The 15832-nt window shown below is 40.6% G+C and overlaps 1 protein-coding gene across 3 annotated transcripts in view; it reads left to right on the top strand.

Moving 5' to 3' along the window:
* LOC136880312 (uncharacterized) overlaps positions 1–15832 on the top strand; it is a 1092102-nt gene that overhangs the window by 882023 nt on the left and 194247 nt on the right. The gene's annotated exons all lie outside the window — the stretch shown is intronic.

Genomic DNA, 15832 nt, shown 5'->3' with positions numbered 1-15832 from the left:
GCTTCCCAGCCACATGTTGATATACAGTCCATCAGAAAAATTTTCGTTGATTTCACTTTCCTATGCGGGTGTGTAAAGGAAAATGAATCTTAAATATCGTCGTTGCCGGGACGAAACCTCCTATGTGTTAATATTTTTGGAGGGATACTGACCCGCAGCACGTAAGTTATGAAGAGCGAGAATGCCTTGACAAGTGTCACACGATATTGCACCTTAGATGACAGAACCTTACCGCCAAAGTTCTAAGCTAAAATATTTCACATAGGAGGTTTTGTCCCGGCAACGACGATATATCATACTCTAGGAGGGGTAAATACTGTACAGTAAGGTTCATTTTCCTTTGCAGGGTAGCATATGAAAATGAACTCAACGAAATTTGTTCTGATGGACTGTATATCAGAATGTGGCTGGGCGGCGTGACCAGTCTTAAAGGAAAAAATGGTTATGAAGAGCGTTGTCACATTCGCAGTTTTGGCGTAGGAGCGACGATATGAACTTCGCGGTTAATGACATTTCATTGCCCAGCTTTATTTTCCTAAATTACTCTAATGAGTTTTTAGTGAATTTGTGAAGCCGATATATTTTTGTATATGCACTCTGGTATCAGTAAACCTCACTGCAAAATGGTAAATTCCACTGGAGAGAAAAACGTGGAAAGTTGTTTATGTTGGTAACTTTTCCAAGGAGTCTACTTTTGCATTGTACCATTGAAACATAACGACCACCATTTAATTTTACTTCAAGTATCATATAATATTTAAAACCAATCACACTTACAACCTAGTAGGTGCAAAAAAAAAGTCAATAAATGGCATGCTCGCTTTTTTCTTCCTTTCTTTTTCTTTCTTTTTTCTTCTTCATAATCTGTTTGGTCTCCAGGGTTGGTCTTTCCCTCAGACTCAGTGAGGGATCTCACCTCTACCGCCTCAAGGGCAGAGTCCTGGAGTTTGAGTCATTGGATCTGGGGATACAACTGGGGAGAATGACCAGTACCTCGTCCAGGCGGCCTCACCTGCTATGCTGAAGATCGTAAGGGTTAGATAAGAAAGAGGGAAGGAAGCGGCCGTGGCCTTAAGTTAGGTACCATCCCGGCATTTGCCTGGAGGAGAAGTGGGAAACCACGGAAAACCACTTCCAGGATGGCTGAGGTGAGAATCGAACCCACCTCTACTCAGATGACCTTCCGAGGCTGGGTGGGCCCTGTTTCAGCCCTCGTACCGCTTTTCAAATTTCGTGGCAGAGCCGGGAATCGAACCCGGGCCCCCGGGGGTGGCAGCTAATCACACTAACCACGACACCACAGAGGCGGACTTCTTTCTTTTTTACGCAGAAAAATAATAGCAAGTGATTTGAACAAATGCGAAGGACTCAGTTAGACCCTGCTCAGAGGAACTGCTTTGGTTCTTATTTAACGTGTAAGGATTACTTCCTTTGTGTTATTTTGACATAGATATCGGTTTGGTAATGCGTCAACTCTTCCATAAAAACGTACTGTATATAGACGGGTGACATGCATTCAGCTTGAATTTAAATACGAATGAAAAGATCCACTTGGCCGCTTTTCAGTTCACTGCCATAATCAGATTTAAAATCGTCTGTATGATGCCTTGTACTCATATACCATGTACAACTGAGGACATTACTGACGTTGATACTATAGGTACGTATAGACTGAACTAAAGCACTGATGTAGTCCTAGTGGAACGAAGTATGTATCGCGCGAGTTGGTCGCCAAGCCGTGAGCTTACATTCGGAATGTGGTGGGTTCGAATACCATCGTCGTCAGACCTGAAGATGGTTTTCCGTGGTTTTCCGTTTTCACACCGGGCTAATGCTGAGGCTGTACCTTAGTTAAGACCATGGCCGATACCTTCCCAATACTAACTCTTTCCCACCCTTATATTTTTGAAAATCTTCAATGTGTTAGTGCGACGTAGGAAAAACAAAAATGTGCCGTAGACTGTACTAGGTACAGCTGTTAGAGCTATATACACTGAACCGCACAAACATTGGTCGGAAAATACATTCTTGAAACTTGACGATATTGTTAAACTGTGGACGGCCGGTGGCCGGAGAGAAGATACTTGGAATTGTACCCCTGCACATTCTATTTCAAACAAGAGGATTTTGAAAGAAAGTAGCGTAATTTTCTACGACGGTCGATTTTTGTGCGGTTCAGTTTACGTGGAACGTCTCTTGTGTATTGTAATTAGAAACGATATACACCTAAAACGTTTTACATCCTTCTACTTATTCGTACAAATTTTCATTTGCACATTTTTTAATAAACATAAAACTTAATGGTACAATGGTGTACGATGTAAGAAGTAAGAGGTGTAGTTTGTCGGGTTTTTTTGCAAGAAACCCACACTGTAGCTATCTCATTCATTCCGAAGCAGTACTTTTGGCTTAATCGATCACTTATTTAGTTTCCTGAAACATGCATTTTACCTTCTTCTTCTTCTTCTTCTTCTTCTTCTTAATCTGTTTACGCTGCAGGGTTAGTTTTTCCCTCGGACTCAGCGAGGGATAACATCTCTACCGCTTCAAGGGCAGTGTCCTGGAGCTTCAGACTCCGGGTCGGAGGATACAACTGGGGAGGATGACCACTACCTCGCCCAGGCGGCCTCACCTGCTATGCTGAACAGGGGCCTTGGTGGCGATGGGAAGATTGAAAGGGATAGGCAAGAAAGAGGGAACGAAGCGGCCGTGGCCTTAAGTTAGGTACCATCCTGGCATTTGCCTGGAGGAGAAGTGATAAACGACGGAAAACCACCTCCAGGATGGCTGAGGTGGGAATCGAACCCACCTCTACTCAGTTGACCTCTCGAGGCTGAGTGGACCCCGTTCCAGCCCTCGTACCACTTTTTCAAATTTCGTGGCAGAGCCGGGAATCGAACCCGGGCCTCCGAGGGTGGTAGCTAATCACACTAACAACTAGACCACAAAGGCGGACACATGCATTTTATATCGACTTTTATCCGCATTTTTAGTCTTATATTTGGACTTTTTTGGGAAGTATGACAAAAATTATCAATCTCCAGTCACAAAACCTTCAATATTTTACTTATTTACGGCCACATTTTAATTTTTCTCTAATTTTTTGATAGATACTGTCGTGGCAAATTAAATAACATGTCATTCGCTCCTGAATAACATAAGACTGATGCCAAGATAAACCGCATAGTAAGTGACTTTCTGCTGCCACAAACATACCTTAATTTGGTGTGTTGCGGCTTTTGTGTTGGTACTCGTCTGCCGCATTTCATTTGGTGCAGCTGGCATTGTGCTGCTGCGTTGTTTTTTTAATACAGATAGACACACTGAACATGGCGACCGGCAGCAGTACACGGGTTTTGGTGTACTTCTGAATTTGTTGTACATACGTGTAAATATGCAGTGTTTTATTCATGTGTAATAAATGTTTAAAGCCCTTTCTGAGTGATGTGTTTCTGTCTGCTCGTTTGGGGCAGTCTGATCCTCCATCTGACTTGTTTTAAAATTGTATTTGTGTGCCTATGGAACTGAACTTGGTTATGTGCGGCCGATATGTTGTTTCGTCGTTCGCAACGTAGTGGCTATATAGTGATGGCGTGATGAGCATTAGGTCAACTACCGTGGCATGTGTTGTGCATTTGTCCTTCCATATTAAAACTATATGGGAACCTTTCTTGAACCCTTTGTATTCATGAAAAACGTTTCATCGATATTTCGCTTGAGCAACTCCGTCCCCCCTCTCTCTCTCACCGACCAAAAAATAATATTTTTTCACGCCAAAGCTCACTTGAGTCGATATTACTAGAATGACTTATATGCGGTAGAGTCTGGACTAAGTTTTCACAAAATGCGTGAAAATAACAAACAGTGGAGTTTATATCCCATAATGTTAGTAATGCAAGTGTAGATTATAGAGCTGAAGCTCAATTTACAATTGCCCTTGCACTTTATCGGAAATCATAACCAAAACCATTATTAGGTTACTTACCTCAGCAGTCATTGCCATTTAGGAGTGGACGCACTGACGAGTGTAAAGCGAGGGAGCAAGCAGGGTGCAAATAAAATGACACAAAAGTGCGGTTGGGTAAGTTCCATATATGCGAATTGCGACAAACACATACGAGAGTTGCCAGAAAAACATACGTGAATTACCAATCATAAAACTCTAAGACAAAATTTCTCCTCCCGTTTACTGCAGACTTGGGACTGCGCATGGTTTGATGCTTAAGCATTTCGCTTTGAATGCTAAAACTTGTATATTTCCTAAGCAACAAAATGTAAGCTGAATGTAGTAAGTCTTATTTCCTTTTTGTGATATCTGTGTCTTGTATGACACTTTCTTAATAAATTCAGAACGCGTGATTTGCTCATTGAAACACTTGTGTCTGGCCTTAGCAAGACAATTCTTGATTTTTCACTAAATAGATTTTAAAATGTAACCTTTTGCTTATCACTTGTAAGTGCAACGTAGGTATTCGTCTGAAATATGTTTAACACATCTAAAAACTTGAATTTATTCTATGTGGATGATGTTAGTAGAAGTTCGCACAGCACGAAGCAGAACAAATCAGACCTACAACGCTACATCGGCGCGAGCAGGAGGGTAATTTTCTGGTAATTCACAAATTATGTCCATTGTATAAATATCTATGTAATTTTGAGGCAATTCACCGGACCCGCTCAGGATATACACTAGCAACAATTTAAAACAGGTGATTATTAGCAATCTATAATGCAGAATACTCGCCGCATACGATTATCCTGCTAATACTAATATAATCTACGCATATATTCATATTCGTGCAGGCATACGCTATAGTAATCAATTAACTCATTAGTGCCCATTGATATCATTTGTTATCAGCATGGAGTTCAGTTGTTCCTGACACACTCTGGTGTAAACGTTTATCGGTCCTGGGCAATACAGTCCTCTAAGATACATTTCCTCAAATTTGACGTTTGGTAATATCAATATAGGGAAGAAAATCATTCAAAATGGAAATGTAGGACTCTCTATGTTGTATTTTCAAAAATATCACAGTGTTCATGTATGAAACTGATCCAGCGTCAAAATGGCTGTCGATGTGGTAGCAGTGTAACTACCCTGTGACAATATATTTTACTAGTTAAAATCTATTGCATGGAATCTGTTACTCAAGAAGTGCACATTCCTATGCTTGATACAAACAGTAGATATCGAAATTATATGGAAATATTAAAATTGTATTTTCTGGCGCTATCGAATTAACGTGCAGCATCCGAAGTAGAACATCTGACATCAAAATCTTCTTCCATCATATCGGTTAACTCTCCAGCCGTGTGTAACTACCATCAATACGAAAAAAGAAAGGTTCTAAAGCAATGAGAAGTATTGCTGAGGCTGCAGGTAGAAGTGTGTAACATTATCACTGCTTTTCACGCAAACATCTCTCAAGTTGCTACTCCATGAATGCGTCGCAGCACCGGTATGAATTTCTTTGTACTTCATAACACCTTAAGTACCATCCTTTTTCAGAATCGTCCAGTTATTCATTTTTCACATTTGGTTGACGTTTACCACGAGTTAGAATGTGATTTATATCTTTAATCCAAAACAACAATTGGTACTAACTGTAACTGAAGAACGACAGTTGTGACTGTATCGCTCACACTAAGGTAAGAAACTGTGTCACTCTCTTTACACTGAGTACAGTAGTTCCCGTCTCTGCCACCGATCACTCATCGGACGATTAAGCTTACTGCGTGCTGACAGTCTCTTGGAGAGCAAAGTCAGACGACTTACTGGGACAAAACATAACACAACTTTCAGTCTGGAGGTCAAGGCGGTGGTGATTATATATTACTCAGGAGGTTTATAAACCACAGTGAAAACTTCATGGCATCACTGACACGGTATGATGTAAATTTCACTCTCTGTTCATGTAATGGGTTTTGTGAGAAGTTTTGTCCGGATTCTACCGCATACCAAACAAGCAGCGACCTCACGAAGTAATAGTGAACATTAAATCGAGCAATTTCTATATAAGTGAGTTTTGTTCCACCAGGATCCGCCGGTGCTTCAGTTCAGCCTATGAGGATGTATAGTATCAGCATGTATATAAAATTGTATAATAATGTTGTGCATGGTGTATGTGAACGAGGCAAAGATTTAATCATTACATATGACTTTAAATGTTATTATGACATGAATCAAAAGTAGCGAAGCGAAACGTAGGTGTACATTTCGAAAACGCAATGCAAAATTTTACATAGAGAGAAGTAATAGTTATTCGGTTCATAACCATACAGGAAGGGGAGTTAGGGACTGAAATAATTTACTAAGGGAGATGTTCAATAAATTTTCAAATTCTTTGCTACCTGGGCGACTGCCCTAAATGCAGATCAGTGGTGATTTATTGATTGATAAGAAAAGTAATTAGTGGTATTGCGAAACAAATATCTCTGTTCCTACGTACAGGAACAAAATGATCATTTCGCATTTGTGAAAACCATTTAACGTTATTTTTCAAAGTAAAGAAAGAAAGAAGGAAAGTAGCAAGCATGACTTTTATTGAACAATTTGTGCTCAATATTATATACGACGATTTTACATATTTTGGTGGTACTGAAGTGAAATGAAATGGATATTGTTGTGTTTGGAAGGTGTGGTTCGTAGAAATTTTATAGTGTTGTTTCCTTAACGTAATTTTCATTTGGATTTCTAGGTTCTTCAGTGCAGTTTATATTGTACGTGCTTTTCCTTGTATTTTCTCCAGTGTAATTTACTACTACCCCCTAGGCGGATTAACTCACAACAATGAATTAACTGGGTATCGGTTGGTTGATCAAAGAAGCAGACAGTCTTCGTCCGGTAAGCGCGTAGCATAGAATACGTTACTGCTAAAGTATGCATTATTCCACACACAACCTGGCGGACAGGATGCCTACTGTCGGGCTGTACAGGAAAAAGTTTCCTGATCAACGAATACATGCTTTTATAGACGGCAAACTAAGCCGAACAAACAACAAAAGGACAAAATTTTCGCTATTTGTACACCAATACAAAAGCGATATAGTTCCAAGATTCAGGTCGAATTTGCTTGTGCTAATACTGGAGATACGGCCAAATGTTGAAGCGAATTATCTCAAATTATCACAGATTACATAATAGTAGGGATATGAAGACAGTTCCTATACGTGGAAGTTCAGAGGGTGGATGCCCGTAGGTTTATTAACAACCTCCAAATGATCAAAACAAGAAGGCAAATTTTATAGAGGCTAAACAATTATGGTGGAAGTTTCATTTTTAAATATTCAGGAGGTAACGCTGTATCAGTCACAGTATAGGCTCACAGTCATATCCTGGAAAGATGAGAACATCAAAACTGAACAACTCTCTCGACGTTTCCTGATTATAATCACCGGTGCTTTTCACGTTATTGACCACATTCACCTATCGAAAAAGAAAGGTGTTGCAGAACGAACACAAAGCAACATAGGTTGTTCATTTTTCTTATAATCTCTTAATCTTTTGTGTTTGTTCTTTCTTTGTTAAATGTATGCGGGGCAAGTCAATCTTGTTATTATGTATTCAAACCACAGCTGTAAAATTTTCAACTGACTTACACGAGGTCACGAAAGTATAATGTTGTTTCTCTAGATTTGCTTTTTCCGTAGAGGACTGTGAACTGATGTTTTTATTTTATTTTTTGCTAGTGGTATAGCGTAGCATTAACGCATCAAAGGTTTTCGGTGACGCAAGGATTGGAAGGGGCTATGCATGGGAAGGTACATCCGTGGCCTCAAAGGAACGGTCCCAGTATTTGCCTAGTGAAAAAATGGGAAAACACTGAAAACCATCTTAACGGCTGCCGACGTTGGTATTGGAACCGGCGACCTCCCGAATGCAAGCTCACAGCTACGCGATCCTAACCGCATGGCCAACTCGCTCGCTGTGATAGCAACTACTGGCCCAGTAAGGAAATTATCGGAAACCTACCTGACTCGTCATTTCCCTGGTAAACCACCTCTGCAACTCCTAGCCTGTCTACGGCAGCTGAAGATGAAGATGCACCATTTCGCGTATGACCAGCGACCACTTTCTTGATGACGCGTTGTGTATTAAGTGTGCAAATAACGCTTTTCATTTCATTTCTTAAGTGCAGCAAAGAAGGTTTGTTGTATTACGTGACTATTTTCACTTCTATATGTATTCGTATCATGGAGGTACGGTCCGACTCATTGGCTGAATGGTCAGCGTACTGGCCTTCGGTTCAGAGATCCCGGCTTCGATTCCCGATCGGGTCGGGGATTTTAACCTTCGTTGGTTAATTCCAATCGCTCGGGGGCTGGGTATTTGTGCTGTCCCCAGCATCCCTGCAACTCACACACCACACATAACACTATCCTCCGCCACAATAACACGCAGTTACCTATACATGGCAGATGCCGCCCACCCTCATGGTGGGTCTGCCTTACAAGGGCTGCACTCGGCTAGAAATAGCCACACGAACTTAAATGGAGGTACGAACATATCGTTGAAGAAGCAAAACCTCGTATGTCAAAGTGCACTCCCTGCTTGCTACTTCCAGTCACAGTCGAGTTGGGGAGTTTACATTATAATGAAATATCATCTTTCTTATTACAAGTCACGTCCGTCTCCATGGCTAAATGGTTGTTCTGGCCTTTGGTACAGAGGATCCCGGGTTCGCTTTCTGGCTCGGTCGGGGTTTTTAACTTCCATTCCGATGGCCTGGGTGTGTGTGCCGTCTTCATGATTTGAATTCGTCATAGGTAGGGCCCCATCCTCATAGACGCGCAGGTCACCTATATGGCGTCAGCTGGAAAGATCTGCCTCTTCGGAGACCACACGCCATAAAAACTACCAGTCACAGTCGAGTTGGGGAGTTTTGATGATATTGGAAAGCCCCCTTGTCTACTGTCAGTCACTACCGATTTGAGAATTTTCATGATAGTGGCAGACCCCCTTTCCAATTGGCAGCCAGAGTCAAGTTGGGGATCCTGAGGTATCAGCTTCTCAGGTGCCATGTTTTATGTTTGTAGGATGCCTGCAAGTGCCTCAATAATTCATGTATGTGTTAATTTTAATACTTTTGTACAGATGGCTTCACATCGAGTTCCTTTTAATAGAATCCTTAATATCTTGATATTTCCCTCAACATTTTCGCTTGGGAGTTTTGATATGGACTTTCAGGAAACTTATAATCCTATGAAAACTATAGGTCATCTCTTTGGATAAATAAACCTGACGGGGCGAAAGAAATTTTTACATTGCACTCTTATGCTGAGCCTCACATTTCAAACGCCCCAGCCTATCCCCTCGGAAATTTTTTATTTTTTTTATTTTTATAGAGATCCTGAGGCCATTAGCTTCTCTGGTACAAAGTTTTAAATTTCTAGGATGCCTAGAATTGCTTCGTTAATTCACGTCTATTTCCATCTTTAACCTTTATATATATATATCTTTAAAATAAAGTTGTAGGGTGTCCGCTGTCTGTAACGTCATTTATTTCACCATATACTTACCCGTTTTAGGTCAACTCAAGATCGTATAGTAGTTTTTAGCTTCGTTTCTGTTTGTTCGTCTGTTTGTTTGTTCCACCATCACGAGTAAACGCTGAATACATTTCGACTAAAATTCATATTTAGTCTACTCATCCAGGAGCTGGTTTCGATATGCATGTCATTTAAAAATCACTGAACAGATTTGGGATTTATAGGAAGACCAGAGGTTTTATAAATTTTATATTTACAATATTGATTATACGTAAAATCCGTAGACTATATGTGAAACGCCCCTACATTTTAAATAATTTTTGTTATGTGTGTAATTTCGCTTCGGCCCTACTCTTTAGATGATGGAAACAATTACTATTTTCTACGGGCTTCATGCTCTGTAGCCAGTGACGGACATTTTCGCAGACCTACAGTTATTTGAAGAAGAAAATCAGAGGATGCATAATATATATATATATATATATATATATATATTTGGTAGTTGCTTTACGTCGCCCCGACACAGATAGGTCTTATCGGGACGATGGAATAGGAAAGGTCTAGGAGTTGGAAAGAAGCGGCCGTGGCCTTAATTGAGGTACAGCCCCAGCATTTGCCTGGTGTGTAAAGGGAAATATACAGAAAACCATCTTCAGGGCTGCCAACAGTGGGATTCGAACCCCCTATCTCTCGGATGCAAGCTCACAGCCGCGCGCCCCTGACCACACGGCCAACTCGCCCGGTGCATAATATTTTGCTCGGCTTGAAAATTAACCTTACTTAATGTAACTGAACACAGGAAACTTGAGGTAGAACTCTTCCTATTGCTGTCTGTCTGTCTGTTTGTCTGTCTCGTTATCTATCTGTATATTCCTAAAAGTGGACAACTGCTGGACTTATTTCAACCAAACTATGTATTAGGAATCTGTTCACTCAGAATTGTTATCAGGTGCATATTATGTCATGGTAATCACATGGAATGGTATGTATAGGACGATTACTCTCAAATATTTCCGTTAATATTAGATTTATCAACAGACTGCACATAACAAACGTTTAAGAACATGTTATTTCCGTTCCTTTATGCCATGTACGTATTTATCGTACGACAAATAATAACCCAGACGATTACGAAAAATTGGATTTTTAGTCTAAGTCCCGTGGGACATGTCGTGCATGTCACTTCATGGTTGGTAATGGGAAAAACTAAAGAGTCATTTTACTCTTTTCGATAGGTCATATATTAAGGGAGGTATCATCAATATCCGAGCGCCACGCCAATGGTCAGTGATATACAATATACAACCTGAGAACCACGGAGAATTTCGCACAACTTCGGAGCACGAACTGTACCGTACAATAAATTCGGAAATCCTCCTCATCCACGCACTTTCGTAGGAAAATACAATTTTAAAATGCCGCATTAAACGTGTATATGTAGGCGTGTTACTGCTAATAAATTCTTGAAGGAAACATGTAATCCACTGAAAATTCCCCCGCTAAGAACGGGTACAAATGCTAGTATACAGATAGATCGCTCCAAATAGACTTCCAGTTATATTTATATATGTAACGTAACATATAATTACGAAATATTTGTTTGAACTAGAGTGGTTTTCAATCAAATATTATATGTATCTCTAAAAGCCAGTTCATTTGACCAGAGCTAGTTTCTGTAAGATCAATATTTAATCTCACTCTTTTCTTCTCGTTATGTCTCATGAGAACTACTGAGCTCGAAAGCGTAACGGACTTGTCTTGTGGAGCACAGAATTAACTTCACCGATCTGTGTTGTTATTGTACTGGTATATGTTTTTTTCTAATTCTCCTTATACAATTATTGATGAGAAATATACTGTAAAACTTCAAATTACTTGCCATCTCCCTAAAGTGTGAGAATGGCTATTGTATAGAAAGTGGCTGTATTCTCACTCAGGACGACCGTTGGATGTATTCTCACTCAAGACGGCCGTGAATTGAATCCACGATTATCCTTTGGCTTTATGTTTCCTTAGTATATGTTGTTTAACAAATAAGGCCACAGCCAGTTCCTCCCCACTCCTAGCCCTTTCCTATCCTATCGTCGCCACAAGACCCATCTTTGTCGGTGCGACGTAAAACAAATGAAAATATCGGTTTTCTGTTTTGAGCACTTATTTATTTCTTCTTACGATCCCAAAGGACACATACTGTAATAAATTACTAGCATAGTGACGACTCTACTGATCTCGTACAAAGGCGACCATTACAAACACCACTAACGTGCAGGTTACAAGATAGAATGCCATAACTTATAGTAATTAATCGATGCTATTTCAAGCATAAGGCTATTCACCGCTACACATGGGAGGGTAGGGTTACCAGATCCATAACAGACTATATCTCAAACGACTTCAAATTCCAGAAATCTGTTAGGAATATACGGGTTTTTCGGGGATTTTTCGACGGTGCAGACCACTCTCTGATCTGCAGTGAACTAAGTATCTCTAGGCTTAGGGTAGAGAAAGTGAAATCTGTCTGCAAGCGAATAAGGGTAGAAAATCTCCAGGACGAGGAAATTACACAGAAGTACATGGATATGATTAGTGAGAAGTTCCTAACAGTGGACAATAAGCAGTCTCAGGATATAGAAAGATAATGGGTTGCATATAGGGATGCTGTAGTGGAAACAGCAAGGGAATGCGTAGGAAAGACTGTATGCAAAGATGGGAAGAAGCGAACATCATAGTGGGACGATGAAGTCAGAGCAGCTTGTAAACGTAAAGAGAAGGCTTACCAGAAATGCCTCCAAAGAAGGGCTCATGCAGACAGAGAACTGTAAGCAGCTGAAAGAAGCAGAGGGAAAAGAAGTCGTGGGAAGGTTTTGGTAATAACCTGGAAAGGCCAGGTCAAGCAGCAGGGAAACCTTTCTGCACATTAATACAGAATCTTAGGAAGGGAGGGAAAAAGGAAATGGACAGTGTTACGTAATTCAGATGAACTCATAACAGATCACAGGAAATCACTGGACGGGTTGAGGGAATATTTTGAAAATCTTCTCAACGTAAAGGGAAATCTTCATGGTGGTGTCGCGAACAGCCGATCTCATGGGGAGGAAGGAAATGATGTTGGTGAAATTACGCTTGAGGAAGTTGAAAGGATGGTAAATAAACTCCATTTTCATAAAGCACCAGGAATAGATTAGACCTGAAATGGTGAAGTATAGTGGGAAGGCAGGGATGAAATGGCTTCATAGAGTAGTAACATTAGCGTGGATTGTTGGTAAGGTACCTTCAGATTGGACAAAAGCAGCAATTGCTCCTATCTATAAGCAAAGGAACAGGAAGGATTGCAACAACTATCGGGGTATATCATTGATTAGTATACCAGGCAAAGAATTCACTGACATTTTGGAACAGAGGGTGCGATCAGTGATTTAGAGGAAGTTGGATGAAAACCAGTGCGGTTTCAGACCACAAGGGGCTGTCAGGATCAGATTTTCAGTATGCGCCAGGTAATTGAAGAATGCTACGAGAGGAATAGGCAGTTGTGTTTCTGTTTTGTAGATCTAGAGAAAGCATATGACAGGGTATAGAGGGAAAAGATGTTGACTATACTGGGGGGCTATGGAATTAAAGGTAGATTATTAAAATCAATCAAAGGCATTTATGTTGACAATTGGGCTGCAGTGAGAATTGATGGTAGAATGAGTTCTTGGTTCAGAGTACTTACAGGGGTTAGACAAGGCTGTAATCTTTCACCTTTGCTGTTCGTAGTTTACATGGATCATCTGCCGAAAGGTATAAAATGGCAGGGAGGGATTCAGTTGGGTGGAAATGTAGTAAGCATTCTGGCCTATGCTGACGAGTTGGTCTTAATAGCAGACTGTGCCGAAAGCCTGCAGTCTAATATCTTGGAACTTGAAAATAAGTGGAATGCATATGGTATGAAAATTAGCCTTTCGAAGACTAAATTGATGTAGGTAAGTAAGAAATTCAACGGAACTGAATGTCAGATTGGTGATACAAAACTGGAACAGGTAGATAATTTCAAGTATTTGTATGTGTGTTGTCTCAATATGGTAATATAATAAGTGAAATTGAAACAAGGCGCAGTAAGGCTAATGCAGTGAGCTCGCAGTTGCGATCAACAGTATTCTGTAAGAAGGAAGTCAGCTCCTAGGCGAAACTATCTTTACATCGGTCTGGTTTTAGACGAACTTTCCTTAACGGGAGCGAAAGCTGGGTGGTCTCAGGGTATCTTATTCATATGTTAGAAGTAACTGACATGAAATTAGCGAGAATGATTGCTGTAAAACAGGTGGGAACAATGGCAGGAGGGTACTCGGAATGAGGAAATAAAGACTAATTTAGGAATGAAATCGATGGGTGAACTGTCCGCATAAATCGGTTTCGGTGGTGGGGCCATGTGAGGTGAATGGACGAAGAATGGAGAACAATGGACTCTGCTGTGGACGGTAACAGAAGTAAAGGTTGACCAACGACTATGGCTAGACTCAGTTTCTGACGATTTAAAAATGAGAGGTATAGAACTAAATGAGGTCACAGCACTAGTTGCAAATAGAGGGTTGTGACGACGTTTAGTAAATCCACACAGGCTTGCAGACTGAACGCTGAAAGGCACAATGGTCTATTATGATGACGTATGTATAATAATAATAATAATAATAATAATAATAATAATAATAATAATAATAATAATAATAATAGTGAAACATACCATCATCAAGGGAAATATCACACAGCAATACATAGCACGCCTCAACAAATTACTCTCTTCAAAATTGAGAGCTAAACATCTTACCGAAGCAGTCAATACGTACGCCGTACAACTGCTCACATACTCCTTTGCCGTCATAAAATGGATCCAAACAGAACTTCAGCAGTTACAAACGAAAACAGCTGTTTCCCTTTTCCGGTACTATATACATCATCCTAAATCTGCAACCGAATATCTTACACTTCCGAGATCAGAAGGTCGTCCGGGCTTCTTATCCATCGTCATTTTATACAAAAATCTGATATCAAATTTATGAGAATATTTCCACTCGAGACGTGAAACATCGTATCTTCATCAAGCTGTTTTCAGAGCTGATATAAACTATACACTTCTCAATCTATTGTCGCCGGAAGTGCCCGTTTCTACCGCACCTACAAAGGAGATGAATATGGCCCCGTAGAAGCAAAAACCTCTTCACAGCAAATACTCCCACCAACTGGATCATCCTCATATCGACAAAATTGTGTCACACGCTTGGCCAACCTACTCTGGTCTTTTCTCAGAAACAGAAGGATTTGTTCTGGCAATCCAAGATCAAGTAATTGCTACACGGAACTACCGTAGATTCATAATGAATTATCCAATTGTTGCCACAGACAACTGTCGCCACTGTTCCAGAACTACGGAACTACAGAGAGGATACAGCACCTCATCTCTACCTGCCCACACTTGGCCAACACTGATCAGGATCAGGTAGCTAAAATCATTCACCAGAAACTTTCTGTAAAATGTGGATTTCTTCAGTCATCAACTGCATATTGAAAATATACACCTCCACCCGATCTCTAAAACTCTTCATACAAGCTTCTATGGGACCGAGAAGTCACGCTCAGAAACAATAGGCCTCCTCGTTAGATTCGCTCCTTTCCTGGTCACCCTTTAACTTCCCTGACACCTGTAGAACCCACTTCCTCCTCTCCTTTCTCCTTCTCAAAACCTGTTCACCTCCCTTTTCCTAACCTCTACCGATCCCTTTCTTCCTGCCCTGTCCCTCCTCTGTAGATGAAGAAAAATGTTGTTTGGATCATCAATCTATCTATCTTATCCTTCACGTCTACCAAACTATCTGCTCTAATCCCTTGTCTCTAATCCCTGATCAGGATCAGGTAGCTAAAATCATTCACCAGAAACTTTCTGTAAAATGTGGATTTCTTCAGTCATCAACTGCATATTGAAAATATACACCTCCACCCGATCTCTAAAACTCTTCATACAAGCTTCTATGGGACCGAGAAGTCACGCTCAGAAACAATAGGCCTCCTCGTTGGATTCGTTCCTTTCCTGGTCACCCTTTAACTTCCCTGACACCTGTAGAACCCAATTCCTCCTCTCCTTTCTCCTTCTCAAAACCTGTTCACCTCCCTTTTCCTAACCTCTACCGATCCCTTTCTTCCTGCCCTGTCCCTCCTCTGTAAATGAAGAAAAATGTTGTTTGGATCATCAATCTATCTATCTTATCCTTCACGTCTACCAAACTATCTGCTCTAATCCCTTGTCGCATTCTTCGTCATCTAGCATTATGTTTTATTAACTATTCCTTCTAAAAGCAATTGAGGGGCC

The sequence above is a fragment of the Anabrus simplex genome, chromosome 1 (assembly GCF_040414725.1).
Source record: "Anabrus simplex isolate iqAnaSimp1 chromosome 1, ASM4041472v1, whole genome shotgun sequence".
Taxonomy (NCBI): Eukaryota; Metazoa; Arthropoda; class Insecta; order Orthoptera; family Tettigoniidae; genus Anabrus; species Anabrus simplex.
The sequence above is the reverse complement of the archived record's forward strand: the minus strand, read 5'-3'. Positions and strand labels throughout refer to the sequence as shown.